Raw genomic sequence first — 15,463 nt, 5'->3', positions numbered from 1 at the left:
GCAGTGTGTCTGTGCTGAGTGAGGGGTCTCCAGGGTGGCATAAGACATGCTGCAGCCCTTACAGACCTTCCCTGGCATCAGGGCCCTTGGTACCAGGGGTACCAGTTACAAGGGACTTACCTGGATGCCAGGGTGTGCCAATTGTGGAAACAAAGGTACAGGTTAGGGAAAGAACACTGGTGCTGGGGCCTGGTTAGCAGGCCTCAGCACGCTTTCAAATCCTAACTCTGCATCAGCAAAGGCAAAAAGCCAGGGGGTAACCATGCCAAGGAGGCATTTCCTTACAACTGGGCAGAAGTGCCCTCATTCACCCCTGCTGTTCGCCATCGCAATGGAACCACTGGTGATGCTGGCCCGATCGGGTGTTCATTATAGTGGCATCCGAGTGGAGGGGACCACTCAGCGGTAGCCCTAAACGCTGACGATTTCATTCAATTTCTTAGCAATACAGGGGATGACCTACTGGGTACCACAACTCTCTTGCAGATCTTTGGTTCACTATCGGGGCTCAAGGTAAAATGGCAAAAAACAGGTAATTCCCCACTGGAAGTGACACTTGAGCTCCAGAGCTTGCAGACGGTCTCTTTTGGGATAGATGCCTATCCTACCTTGGAGTGAAAGTCTACCATACTGCCGCCGATACATTCTAAGGGAACTTTGGGTTGTTGGTCCGCAACCTGAAGACCCGAATTGACTTCTGGAAAACCCTCCCGATGTCAGTGGTGGGCTGCATACCCATCCTCAAGAAGATAGTGTTGCCCCACTTTCTGTATCTATTTGGACCCTCCCACTCTGGATCCCCTGATCCTTTTTTTCAGAACTTAACACTATAAGAAAAGCCTTCATATGGGGCGCAGGATGCAGGTGTGCGGCATTATCTACCCTGCAACGCTCTTTGTCTCAGGAGAGAATGTCAGTCGTGGATTTTGAATCATACTACATCGCAGACCAGATCCAGTGGTTAACACAGTGGATAGCTGGCAGACTTTCTCCATGGGGATATTAAGGAGGGGTGGGGGGGGACTTGTGGGCTTTTTCGCCCCCCTTTCAAGGACTTGGTTAAAACACTTCTTAAAGTGAACCGGCTGACCGCTGCGGACACACAGGCGTACGTGACTATTAAAAAAATGCTGGGACCAATGCCTGCAGAAGATGCACACTAGAGTCCCTTACTGTCCAGACTTGCCGCTTAAGATGGTGGCATTGCTTCCACATGGGGGTAACTGAACAGGGTTGCAGGCCTGAATGGTGGCAGGAGCCACCAAGACGGGAGACCTGTTCCACGGATCCACCCTGCTCCCATTTGAAGATTTCTGAGAGGGTTCACCTGCCACAGGGCCACTTCTTACTGCATGGGTCAGTCACAGCGACCTTCCAGAGGCATCGGCAGTCGGAGGCTCAGAACCCAAGGAACACCTTTGCTGTCGCTATGTGGTGTTATCTACAGGCACTCACAAAGCTGTCACATGTTTATACCACTCGCTGCAGGCGGATTCTCTGCGCCCCCTGCAAGCGCTCAGGACTCACTGGGAGACCCAGATACCGGAAAAGGCTTGGGGGACCATCCTGGAAAGCATCCCCAAGGTGTCTAGGAATGAAAGATTCAAGTTAATTCGTTTTTTATATCCTACAGAAAGCTTATCATTCCCCAGCCAGAATTAACTGATATATTGGTGCGACATAAGCCACTTGTCCTAGATGCAAAGAGGTGGGCGTCGACTTCTTCCATATGGTGAGGGCTTGTACGCACCTAACGCCCAACTGGGCAGGAGTTACCCAAGAGCTAGTGACCCTACCCGATAGAGAGGTCTTGGCAACACCAGCCCACTGCCTACCACACTGGTTTCCCCACACCTCCATAATTAAGGTGACCAATAAATTTAAAGACCTGGACCTCGTCCTGGATTAACGTGAGCTTACTCAGAATTGGAAGGACCCTCTGGCCCAGGCATTTTAGCATGGTGCAGGGAATTAGAGAGGTGGGTAGATTGTAGGGGTGCACTGCGGGAGGCAAGGAGGGGGAACAGGAAGGATGGAGACGGCCCAGGCATGGGGAATTCTTGTTAATAGGCTGAAGAGCCCTGGGCCTTCTTCACCGGAGGCGTCAACTGCAGCCTCATCTGGTCGAGAGGTTCCTCCCCCTTCCCTGCTGCCACCAGCAGCTAATGCACATACAGCCCTGTGAGGCCCCTAGAGTTGCCATGTTTGGTCTCCTCTGGCTACACAGACATTTAGATAGGATTATGGGATACCTCACTGGTATAGGAGAAATTGGTAGCAGACTTAGTTACTATTAGACAGAGTGCTTACACAGGCTCAGAGGGAGGGGAGGGGAGGGGAGGGGAGGGAGGTAGCTTGGGTTTGAGGTTGGGGAGACATTTCACAATCTGCTCAAGAGTCGAATAATATTTCGAAAAGATGTCTTCCCATGCTGAATATTGTACCTTTGTGTTTATCACTCTGAAATCAATAAGGTCTGCTTACAAAAAAGGTGGCTTACTCTTCTGCTTAGCTTCAACAGTCCCTCCCTTCCAAAGACAGAACGTGTTTTAAGGCAGTTTTTATAAAATGTTACATTCTTAAATGTTTAATTAACTATTTTCACTAACTTTTTACTACATGCAACAGAATAAGTAGAGTAGTTCAATTACTGTTTTTAATAAACATTTCCCTGTTTGAGAAAAGAACATCTTTTACATGCTGCTACCCAATACACACGTAATATAAACACATATAATGGATATGTGTAATGTGGTCATATACTGCCATCTGGTACTTTATACATGTGTGTGCATGTGTATATATAGAGATATATATTTTTTTAAATATTATATATCAATGGTAATAAATAGCATATTACACCATGCACATTATATATATATATATATATATATATATATATATATATATATATATATGGAAAATGTCACTTACCCAGTGTACATCTGTTTGTGGCATTAGTCGCTGCAGATTCACATGCTGTGCACATCCCGCCATCTGGTGTTGGGCTCGGAGTGTTACAAGTTGTTTTTCTTCGAAGAAGTCTTTTTCGAGTCACGAGACCGAGGGACTCCTCCCATTTCGACTCCATTGCGCATGGGCGTCGACTCCATCTTAGATTGTTTTCCCCGCAGAGGGTGAGGTAGGAGTTGTGTATGCTAGTAATAGTGCCCATGCAATGGAGTGAATACGTATGTACATAATGAAGTTTAAAGTAATATATTTACAAATTTACAAATGTTCAAGATCAACTTCTAAACGGCTACAGGCTCCCGGGGAGGCGGGTGGGCGCATGTGAATCTGCAGCGACTAATGCCACGAACAGATGTACACTGGGTAAGTGACATTTTCCGTTCGATGGCATGTGTAGCTGCAGATACACATGCTGTGCATAGACTAGTAAGCAGTTATCTCCCCAAAAGCGGTGGTTCAGCCTGTAGGAGTTGAAGTTGTTTGAAATAATGTTCGTAGTACCGCTTGACCTACTGTGGCTTGTTGTGAAGTTAACACATCTACACAGTAGTGCTTGGTAAATGTATGAGGCGTAGACCATGTTGCTGCCTTACATATTTCGTTCATTGGAATATTTCCTAGAAAGGCCATGGTAGCACCTTTCTTTCTGGTTGAGTGTGCCTTTGGTGTAATAGGCAGCTCTCTTTTAGCTTTAAGATAGTAGGTTTGAATGCACTTAACTATCCATCTAGCAATGCCTTGTTTTGAAATTGGATTTCCTGTATGAGGTTTTTGAAAGGCAATAAATAGTTGTTTTGTTTTTCTAATTAGTTTTGTTCTGTCAATGTAGTACATTAGTGCTCTTTTGATGTCTAATGTATGTAGTGCTCTTTCAGCTACAGAATCTGGTTGTGGGAAGAACACTGGTAATTCTACCGTTTGATTCAAGTGGAACGGTGATATTACTTTTGGCAAAAATTTAGGATTTGTCCGTAGAACTACTTTATTTTTATGTATTTGAATAAATGGTTCTTGTATGGTAAATGCTTGAATTTCACTCACTCTTCTTAGAGATGTGATGGCAATTAAAAATGCAACTTTCCACGTTAAGTATTGCATTTCACAAGAGTGCATGGGCTCAAAAGGTGGACCCATGAGTCGTGTTAATACAATGTTGAGGTTCCATGAAGGCACTGGTGGTGTTCTTGGTGGTATAATTCTCTTTAGGCCTTCCATAAATGCTTTTATGACTGGTATCCTAAATAATGAAGTTGAGTGCGTAATTTGGAGGTAAGCTGAAATTCCCGTAAGATGTATTTTTATGGAAGAGAAAGCTAGTTTTGACTTCTGCAAATGTAGTAAGTATCCTACTATATCTTTTGCGGATGCGTGTAAGGGTTGAATTTGATTATTATGGCAGTAATAAACAAATCTTTTCCACTTATTTGCATAGCAGTGTCTAGTGGTAGGCCTCCTAGCTTGTCTTATGACCTCCATACATTCTTGTGTGAGGTGTAAGTGTCCGAATTCTAGGATTTCAGGAGCCAAATTGCTAGATTCATTGATGCTGGATTTGGATGCCTGATTTGTTGTTTGTGTTGTGTTAACAGATCTGGTCTGTTTGGTAGTTTGACATGAGGTACTACTGAGAGGTCCAGTAGTGTTGTGTACCAAGGTTGTCTTGCCCATGTTGGTGCTATTAGTATGAGTTTGAGTTTGTTTTGACTCAACTTGTTTACTAGATATGGAAGGAGTGGGAGAGGGGGAAAAGCGTACGCAAATATCCCTGACCAGTTCATCCATAGCGCATTGCCCTGAGACTGATGTTGTGGGTACCTGGATGCGAAGTTTTGGCATTTTGAGTTTTCCTTTGTTGCAAATAAATCTATTTGTGGTGTTCCCCACATTTGAAAGTAAGTGTCCAGTATTTGGGGGTGAATTTCCCATTCGTGGATCTGTTGGTGATCTCGAGAGAGATTGTCTGCTAACTGATTCTGAATTCCTGGAATAAATTGTGCTATTAGGCGAATGTGGTTGTGCATCGCCCAATGCCATATTTTCTGTGTCAGGAGACACAACTGTGTCGAGTGTGTCCCGCCCTGTTTGTTTAGGTAATACATTGTTGTCATGTTGTCTGTTTTGACAAGAATGTATTTGTGGGTTATTATGGGTTGAAATGCTTTTAGCGCTAGAAATACCGCTAACAGTTCTAAGTGATTTATGTGAAACTGTCTTTGCTGTATGTCCCATTGTCCTTGGATGCTGTGCTGATTGAGGTGTGCTCCCCACCCTGTCATGGAAGCATCTGTCGTTATCACGTATTGTGGCACTGGGTCTTGGAAAGGCCGCCCTTGGTTTAAATTTATACTGTTCCACCATTGAAGTGAGATGTATGTTTGGCGGTCTATCAACACCAGATCTAGAAGCTGACCCTGTGCTTGTGACCATTGTGATGCTAGGCACTGTTGTAAGGGCCGCATGTGCAACCTTGCATTTGGGACAATGGCTATGCATGAAGACATCATGCCTAGTAGTTTCATTACTATTTTGACTTGTATCCTTTGTTTTGGATACATGGCTTGTATTCCATTGTGAAATGTTTGAACTCTTTGTGGACTTGGAGTGGCAATCCCTTTTCCTGTGTTGATTGTTGCTCCCAAGTATTGCTGTGTTTGACACGGCAGAAGGTGTGATTTTGCGTAGTTGATTGAGAAACCTAGTTTGTGTAGGATTTCTATGACATATTTTGTGTGGTGTGAACACCGTTTTTGCGTGTTGGTTTTGATTAACCAATCGTCTAGGTACGGGAACACATGTATTTGCTGCCTTCTGATATGTGCAGCTACTACTGCCAGACATTTTGTAAAAACTCTTGGCGCAGTTGTAATTCCGAATGGCAACACTTTGAATTGGTAATGTATCCCTTGGAATACAAACCTTAGGCACTTTCTGTGTGAAGGATGTATTGGTATATGCAAATATGCATCCTTTAAGTCTAGTGTTGTCATGTAGTCTTGTTGTTTGAGCAGTGGGATTACATCTTGTAAAGTAACCATGTGAAAGTGGTCTGATTTGATGTAGGTATTTAACGTTCTGAGATCTAGTATAGGTCTGAGTGTTTTGTCTTTTTTGGGTATCAGAAAGTACAGTGAGTAAACTCCTGTGTTTAATTCTTGTTTTGGTACTAATTCTATTGCTTCTTTTTGTAGCAATGCTTGAACTTCTAGTCCTAGAAGCTCTATATGTTGTTTTGACATACTGTGTGTTTTCGGTGGGACGTTTGGAGGGAATTTGATAAATTCTATGCAATAACCATGCTGGATAATTGCTAAGACCCAAATGTCTGTTGTTATTTCCTCCCAATGTGTGTAAAACTTGGTTAGTCTCCCCCCCCACAGGTGTTATGTGTTGGGGTTTTGTGATCTTGGAGTCACTGTTTGTTTTGAGGAGTTTTGGGACTTTGAAATTTTCCCCTATTCCTTTGAAATTGTCCTCCTCTATATTGTCCCCGAAAACCTCCCCGCTGATACTGGCTCTGGTAAGTGGGCTTTGTTTGTGAGGTTGTGGCTTCTGTGGTCTGCCCTCAAAACCCCCCTTGAAATTGTGTCTTTCGAAATGTGCCTCTGCCCTGCGGGGAGTAGAGTGCGCCCATGGCTTTGGCCGTCTCAGTGTCTTTTTTAAGTTTTTCTATGGCAGTGTCCACTTCCGGCCCAAACAACTGCTGTCTGTTGAATGGCATATTTAGCACAGCTTGCTGTATCTCTGGTTTAAATCCTGATGTACGCAGCCATGCATGTCTCCTTATTGTTACTGCTGTGTTGACAGTCCTAGCAGCTGTGTCTGCAGCATCCATAGCTGACCGTATCTGATTATTAGAGATACTCTGTCCCTCTTCTACCACTTGCTGCGCTCTTTTTTGGAACTCTTTTGGTAAATGCTCAATAAAGTGTTGCATCTCATCCCAATGGGCCCTATCATATCTGGCTAACAAAGCTTGGGAATTTGCAATGCGCCACTGGTTTTCTGCCTGTGCTGCCACCCTTTTGCCTGCTGCATCGAATTTTCTACTTTCTTTATCTGGAGGCGGTGCATCTCCAGAAGAATGTGAGTTGGCTCTTTTGCGCGCTGCTCCCACTACAACAGAATCTGGTGTTAGCTGTTGTGTGATGTACACTGGGTCTGTTGGTGGCGCTCTATATTTTTTATCTACTCTTGGAGTAATGGCACTCCCCTTGACAGGTTCTTCAAACACTTGTTTGGAGTGTTTGAGCATTCCGGGTAACATCAGAAGACTTTGATATTGACTGTGTGTAGACGACAGTGTATTAAAAAGAAAGTCGTCTTCAATGGGTTCTGAATGAAGGCTGACATTGTGAAATGCTGCAGCTCTTGATACCACTTGAGCGTAGCCTGTACTATCCTCTGGTGGCGATGGCCTTGCTGGATAGCATTCAGGGCTATTATCTGACACTGGTGCGTCATAAAGGTCCCATGCGTCAGGGTCATCTTGACTCATTCCGGTATGAGTTGGTGATTGCATCATTGGTGGAGTGGCTACAGGTGATGGTGGTGGAGAGTGATGTGGGGATGGTGGTGGTGTCACTTGTTTAGCCACCTTCGCAGGTGGCTGTTTGTCCTTGTCTTGGAAGGCAAGTTTACGTTTCATCTTGATCGGAGGAAGAGTGCTGATCTTCCCCGTATCTTTTTGAATAAAGAGCCTTCTTTGTGTGTGATCTGGCTCTATTATCTCTAATTCTTGTTGAAATCGGTGTGTCTTCATTTGTGAGGACAGTCCTTGTTCCTCTGAATAGGAACTACTTTTCGGTTCCGATGCCGGATGTTTCGGTACCGAAACCTTTTCGACAGTCTTTTTCGGCTCGGACTAAACCTTTTTTATTTTCGGCATCGTGCCTTCTCGATGCCGAGCCATTTCGGTGCCGCTGTCTCGATGCCGAATCTTCTCGGACCCGCTATCTCGGACCCGAGAGTGCTGTGTGCCGGTATCTCGACCGGAGTCGGATGACTTCGACACCAGCTCGCCCTTTTTCGGTGCCGATGGACGGTCACCTATTTTTCCGGTTAAGCCATGGCCTGTTGGCGGTGGCGTCCCCTGGGCTTTAGCGGTCTTCTCGTGAGTTTTCTTTTTCGACGTCTTACTCATGGTTTTCGGCGTTTCCTCGGGATCGACCTCCTCCGAGTCCGATTCCTGGGTGGAGAATGTTTCTTCCTCCTCTTCGAAACGCCCTTGTCCTGTCGGCGCCGACGCCATCTGTAGTCTTCTGGCTCTTCGGTCCCTGAGTGTCTTCCTGGACCGAAACGCTCGACAGGCCTCACAAGTATCCTCCTTGTGTTCTGGTGACAAACACAAGTTACAGACCAGGTGTTGATCTGTATATGGATACTTGTTATGGCATTTTGGACAGAAGCGGAATGGGGTCCGTTCCATCAGCCTTGAAGAGACACGTGGCCGGGCCGACCAGGCCCCGACGGGGATCGACAAAAAACCCCAAAGGGCCACCGGAGCTCTTCTTAATTCGGTGTCGATCTGTTGTAACTAACCCGATACCGAACGCAAACAATACCGACGATTTTTCCGAGATTCTAACTAACTTTCCGACCCGAAACCCGTAGCGAAAAGGAACACGTCCGAACCTGGTGGCGGAAAAAAAACAATCTAAGATGGAGTCGACGCCCATGCGCAATGGAGTCGAAATGGGAGGAGTCCCTTGGTCTTGTTACTCGAAAAAGACTTCTTCGAAGAAAAACAACTTGTAACACTCCGAGCCTAACACCAGATGGCGGGATGTGCATATATATATGTTCGATGGCATGTGTAGCTGCAGATACACATGCCGTGCATTATCCTGCCATCTAGTGTTGGACTCGGAGTGTTACAAGTTGTTTTTCTTCGAAGAAGTCTTTTCGAGTCACGAGACCGAGGGACTCCTTCCTTTCGGCTCCATTGCGCATGGGCGTCGACTCCATTTTAGATTGTTTTCCCCGCAGAGGGTGAGGTAGGAGTTGTGTATATAGTAATAGTGCCCATGCAATGGAGTAAGTATGTATGTACATAATGTATATAAAAATAGTCTATATTTACAAATGTAAAGTTTCATCAACTTATAACGGCTACAGGCTCCCGGGGAGGCGGGAGGGCGCATGTGAATCTGCAGCATCTCATGCCACGAATAGATGTACACTGGATAAGTGACATTTTCCGTTCGATGGCATGTGTAGCTGCAGATACACATGCTGTGCATAGACTAGTAAGCAGTTATCTCCCCAAAAGCGGTGGTTTAGCCTGTAGGAGTTGAAGTTGTTTTAAATAAGGTTCGTAATACTGCACATCCACACAGTAATGTTTAGCGAATGTATGAGGCGTAGACCATGTGGCTGCCTTACAGATTTCTGTCATTGGTATATTTCCTAGAAAGGCCGTGGTGGCACCTTTCTTCCTAGTGGAGTGTGCCTTTGGTGTAATAGGCAGTTCTCTCTTTGCTTTAACATAACAGGTTTGAATACATTTAACTATCCATCTGGCAATGCCTTGTTTGGATATTGGATTTCCTGCATGAGGTTTTTGGAAAGCTACAAACAATTGTTTTGTTTTGCGAATTTGTTTGGTTCTATCAATGTAATACATTAGTGCTCTTTTTATGTCTAACGTATGTAATGCTCTTTCAGCTACAGAGTCTGGTTCTGGAAAGAACACTGGGAGTTCCACCGTTTGATTTAAGTGGAACGGTGATATAACTTTTGGAAAAAATGTGGGATTTGTGCGTAGAACCACCTTATGTTTGTGTATTTGTATAAAGGGTTCTTGTATGGTAAAGGCTTGTATTTCACTTACTCTTCTGAGAGATGTGATAGCTATTAGGAAGGCTACTTTCCAGGTTAAGTATTGTATCTCACAAGAGTGCATCGGTTCAAATGGTGGACCCATGAGTCGTGTTAATACAATATTGAGGTTCCACGAAGGAACTGCTGGTGTTCTTGGTGGAATTATCCTTTTTAGACCCTCCATAAATGCATTTATGACTGGGATTCTAAATAGTGAAGTTGAATGTGTAATTTGCAGATAGGCAGAAATTGCTGTGAGATGTATTTTAATGGATGAAAAAGCTAACTTAGACTTTTGTAAGTGTAGTAAGTAGCTTACAATGTTTTTCACGGACGCGTGTAATGGTTGAATTTGATTATTATGACAGTAATAAACAAATTGTTTCCATTTATTTGCGTAGCAATGTCTTGTAGTAGGTTTTCTAGCCTGTTTGATGACCTCCATACATTCTTGTGTAAGGTCTAGATGTCCGAATTCTAAGACTTCAGGAGCCAGATTGCTAGATTGAGCAATGCTGGATTCGGGTGTCTGATCTGTTGTTTGTGTTGAGTTAACAGATCTGGTCTGTTTGGTAGTTTGATATGAGGCACTACTGACAGGTCTATTAGTGTTGTGTACCAAGGTTGTCATGCCCAAGTTGGTGCTATTAGTATTAGTTTGAGTTTGTTTTGACTCAATTTGTTTACTAGATATGGAAGGAGTGGGAGAGGGGGAAAAGCGTAAGCAAATATCCCTGACCAACTCATCCATAACGCATTGCCCTTGGAGTGAGGTTGTGGGTACCTGGATGCGAAGTTTTGGCATTTTGCATTTTCTTTTGTTGCGAATAGGTCTATTTGCGGTGTCCCCCAGTTTTGGAAGTAGGTTTGTAGTAGCTGGGGATGAATTTCCCATTCGTGGATCTGTTGGTGATCTCGACTGAGATTGTCGGCTAACTGGTTTTGAATTCCTGGTATGTATCGCGCTATTAGGCGAATGTGATTGTGAATCGCCCAATGCCAAATCTTCTATGCTAAGAGACACATCTGTGTTGAGTGTGTGCCTCCCTGTTTGTTTAGGTAATACATTGTTGTCATGTTGTCTGTTTTGACAAGAATGTGTTTGTGGGCTATTAGTGGTTGAAATGCTTTTAATGCTAGAAATACTGCTAGTAGTTCTAGTTGATTTATATGAAGTTGTTTTTGCTAAGTGTCCCATTGTCCCTGGATGCTGTGTTGGTTGAGGTGTGCTCCCCACCCTAGCATGGAAGCATCTGTTGTGATCATGTATTTAGGCACTGGGTCTTGGAAGGGCCGCCCTTGGTTTAAATTTATAGGATTCCACCATTGAAGCGAGGTGTGTGTTTGGCGGTCTATCAACACTAGATCTTGAAGTTGACCCTGTGCTTGTGTCCATTGTGTCACTAGGCACTGTTGTAAGGGCCGCATGTGTAACCTTGCATTTGGGACAATGGCTATGCATGAAGACATCATGCCTAGAAGTTTCATCACTAATTTTACTTGATATTGTTGGTTTGGGTGCATACTTTGTATTACATTTTGGAATGCTTGTACCCTTTGTGGACTTGGAGTGGCAATCCCTTTTTTTGTGTTGATTGTCGCTCCTAAGTATTGTTGTATTTGACACGGTTGTAAGTGTGATTTTAGGGAGTTTGAGAACCCTAATTTGTGAAGGGTTTCTATGACGTATTTTGTGTGTTGAAGACACTGTTTTTGAGTGTTGGTTTTTATTAACCAATCGTCTAGATACGGGAATACGTGTATGTGCTGTCTTCTGATATGTGCCGCTACTACTGCAAGGCATTTTGTAAATACCCTTGGTGCTGTTGTTATCCCGAATGGTAACACTTTGAATTGGTAATGTTCTCCTTGGATTAAAAACCTCAAATATTTCCTGTGTGAAGGATGTATGGGTATATGGAAGTACGCATCCTTTAGATCTAATGTTGACATGTAGTTTTGTTGTTTGAGCAATGGGATCACGTCTTGAAGTGTTACCATGTGAAAGTGATCTGATTTGATGTAAAGATTTAGTGTTCTGAGATCTAAGATGGGTCTCAGAGTTTTGTCCTTTTTGGGTATTAGAAAATACAGGGAATAAACACTTGTTCCTTTCTGATGGTTGGGTACGAGTTCTATTGCCTCTTTTTGTAACAGCGCTTGGACTTCTAGTTGTTATAGATCCAAGTGCTGTTTGGACATGTTGTGTTCTTGGAGGCACATTTGGTGGTAATTGTAGGAATTCTATGCAATAACCATGTTGGATAATGGCTAGGACCCACGAGTCTGTAGTTATTTCTTCCCAATTTTTGTAATGATCTGTGAGTCTCCCCCCCCACTGGTGTTATGTGTTGGGGATTTGTGACATTGAAGTCACTGTTTAGTTTGTGGGGTCTTTGGGCTTTGGAATTTCCCTCTGGTTTTAAGGAACTGTCCACCTCTATATTGTCCCCGAAAGCCTCCTCTTTGATACTGGCCCTGGTATGTGGGTCTGGCTTGTGAGGTTGAGGGTTCTGTGCTTTGGGCTCGAAACCCCTCTCTAAAGTGTGGCTTTCTAAAGGTGCCCCTGCTCTGTGGGGAGTAGAGCGCGCCCATGGCTTTGGCCGTGTCAGTGTCCTTCTTTAGCTTCTCTATAGCTGTATCCACCTCCGGCCCAAACAACTGTTGTCCATTAAAAGGCATATTAAGCACAGCCTGTTGGATCTCTGGCTTAAATCCGGAGGTGCGGAGCCATGTGTGTCTCCGAATAGTGACCGCTGTATTTACAGTTCTGGCGGCTGTGTCCGCTGCGTCCATTGCCGATCGTATCTGGTTGTTGGAGATACTTTGGCCCTCCTCCACCACTTGCTGTGCACACTTTTGAAACTCCTTGGGAAGATGTTCAATAAAATGCTGCATTTCATCCCAATGAGCCCTGTCATATCTTGCCAATAAAGCCTGTGAATTGGCAATGCGCCATTGATTGGCTGCCTGCGCTGCAACTCTTTTCCCCGCAGCATCAAACTTTCGACTTTCTTTGTCAGGTGGTGGTGCAGCCCCAGAAGTCTGTGAGTTTGCCCTTTTGCGTGCTGCGCCTACTACCACTGAGTCAGGTGTTATTTGTTGCGTGATGTACACAGGGTCCGTAGGGGGAGGCTTGTACTTTTTTTCCAACCTAGGTGTAATGGCTCTGCATTTGACAGGGTCTTGAAACACTTGTTTTGCGTGTTTTAACATCCCTGGTAACATCGGCAGACTCTGGTACTGGCTGTGTGTTGACGACAAAGTATTTAATAAAAAGTCATCCTCAATAGGTTCAGCATGCAGTGCTACATTGTGAAAAGTAGCTGCTCTGGACACCACCTGCATGTAAGCAGTACTGTCTTCAGGTGGTGACGGTCTTGCGGGTAGCAGTCTGGGCTATTGTCAGATACTGGTGCATCATATAGATCCCATGCATCTGGGTCATCCCTGTGTGCGTTGGAGATTGCATCATAGGGGGTGTTGCAATTGGTGATGGTTGCGGTGAGTGCTGGGGCGATGGTTGTGGCGAAAAACGTGGTGGAGTTTTTTCTTTCGCCACTTTTGCTTTTGTCTGTTTATCTGTTTCTTGGAAAGCAAGTTTCATTTTCATTTTAATTGGGGGAAGAGTTCTTATTTTCCCTGTATCTTTTTGAATATGGAGCCTTCTTTGTGTATAGTCTGTCTCCCCCATCTCTAATTCTTGTCCCAATTTATGGCCTTGTAGTTATGCTGAAAGGCCTTGTTCTTCGGAATAAGAACTTTGTTTCGGCTCCGATGCTGGGTGTTTTGGCACCGAAACTTTTAACACAGTCTTGTTCGGCTCCGAAGCCACCTTTTTCGGTTTCGGGGTGCCGATCTGTCGGTGCCGACTTTGCTCGGGGCCGGTATCTCGGTGTCAAGTTTGGTCTGAGCCAGTATCTCGGTGCCGAGTATACTCTGTGCCGGTATCTCGACCGGGGTCGGATGTCTTCGACACGTGTGTGCCCTTTTTCGGTGCCGATGGTTGGTCACCGAGTTTACGGGTTAAGCCATGGCCTGCCGGCAGTTGCGTCCCCTGGGCCTTCATGATTTTGGTGTGAGTTTTGGCCGGGGCAGGTCTACTCACGGTTTTCTCCGGCTGCTCACTTTCGGCCTCGTCCGAGTCGGCAATGGAGAAAGTCTCCTCTTCCTCGACGTCGTGGTGTCCTGACGGCGTCAACGCCATTTGAAGGCTTCGAGCTCTCCGGTCCCGTAGTGTCTTCTTCGACCGAAATGCCCGACAGGCTTCGCAAGTATCCTCTTTGTGTTTGGGGGACAAACACAAATTACAGACCAAATGCTGATCTGTGTAAGGATACTTATTGTGGCATTCGGTGCAGAAGCGGAATGGGGTCCGTTCCATGAGCCTTGAAGATGCACGCTGTCGGGCCGACCAGGCCCCACCGGGGGATAGAAGCCCCGAAGGGCTACCGGAGCTCTTCTTTTATTTGGTGTCGATCTGCTTTAACTAACCCGATACCGAACACAAACAATACCGTTGAATTTTCCGAGATTTAACTAACTTTCAGAACCGAAACACAGAGCGAAGAGGAACACGTCCGAACCCGATGGCGGAAAGAAAACAATCTAAGATGGAGTCGACGCCCATGCGCAATGGAGCTGAAAGGGGAGGAGTCCCTCGATCTCGTGACTCGAAAAGACTTCTTCGAAGAAACACAACTTGTAACACTCCGAGCCCAACACTAGATGGCGGGATATGCACAGCATGTGTACCTGCAGCTACACATGCCATCGAACATATATATATATAAATATAATGTGCATGGTGTAATATGCTATGTATTACCACTGTTGAGGGTGGGGAGGGGCCATGAGTCATTTCTCATTTTAGACTAAGCCTCTAATGGGCAATGATGCCCCTACTTTCCATGACACAGATACACAAAAAGAAAAAACAGGAGAACAATATGGCGGATGCTGTGAGTTTTACATATTTTAGCTTTTTACCTGCAGTTGTCCTGTTTTTGGATAGATGCTGGACCCTTGGATCCGCCTTTGGTTTGGTGAGTGTGAAAGGTGGACTTAGGGGTGGCGAACTGAAGGGCACCCATGGACTTGGCCATGTCATGTTCCTTTTTGGTTTTCTCTAGCATCTCATCGACTTGAGAGTCAAAGAAATGCTCTCTATCAAAAGGCATGTTCAGAAGGCGTTGCTGCACCTCAGGGCTAAAACCAGAGATTCGGAGCCAACCATGGACCTGTAGAAGGATGCTGGTATTGATGCCTCTAGCAGTGGAGTGTGCATCTAATGTTTGCAGTAGACATGATTTTGCCCTGTGCCACCTGCTGCTCTCCTTTCTTCTTGTGTGCCTTATGGAGATGTTTGATGAGGTTTTCCCCGTCTTCTCAATTGTGTGTGTTAAAATGCGAGAGCAGGCTTATAGATTTTGCAAAACTTCAATGTTTAGCAGCCTCCACTGCCACACATTTACCAGCAGTGGCTATTCGTTTAGGCCCATATTTATGAAGCCTTTGTGTTGTCCTTGCCTCGTAAAGGCAAGGCAAGGTGCACGCAAAGGCATCAATAACATTTACAAAGCCACGCCAGTGGCGATTTACGCTGCCTTGCGTGGCTATGTAAAGCAATGTGACAGAGCAGCTGCTTACGCTGCATTACGTTACATTTAAT

At 45.0% G+C, this 15,463-nt stretch overlaps 1 protein-coding gene across 1 annotated transcript in view; it reads right to left on the bottom strand.

Annotated features, from left to right (window-relative positions):
- MFSD10 (major facilitator superfamily domain containing 10) overlaps positions 1-15,463 on the bottom strand; it is a 172,558-nt gene that overhangs the window by 19,259 nt on the left and 137,836 nt on the right. The gene's annotated exons all lie outside the window — the stretch shown is intronic.

The sequence above is a fragment of the Pleurodeles waltl genome, chromosome 1_2 (assembly GCF_031143425.1).
Source record: "Pleurodeles waltl isolate 20211129_DDA chromosome 1_2, aPleWal1.hap1.20221129, whole genome shotgun sequence".
Taxonomy (NCBI): Eukaryota; Metazoa; Chordata; class Amphibia; order Caudata; family Salamandridae; genus Pleurodeles; species Pleurodeles waltl.
Note: the sequence above shows the minus strand (reverse complement) of the source record. Positions and strands in the feature narration are given on the sequence as shown.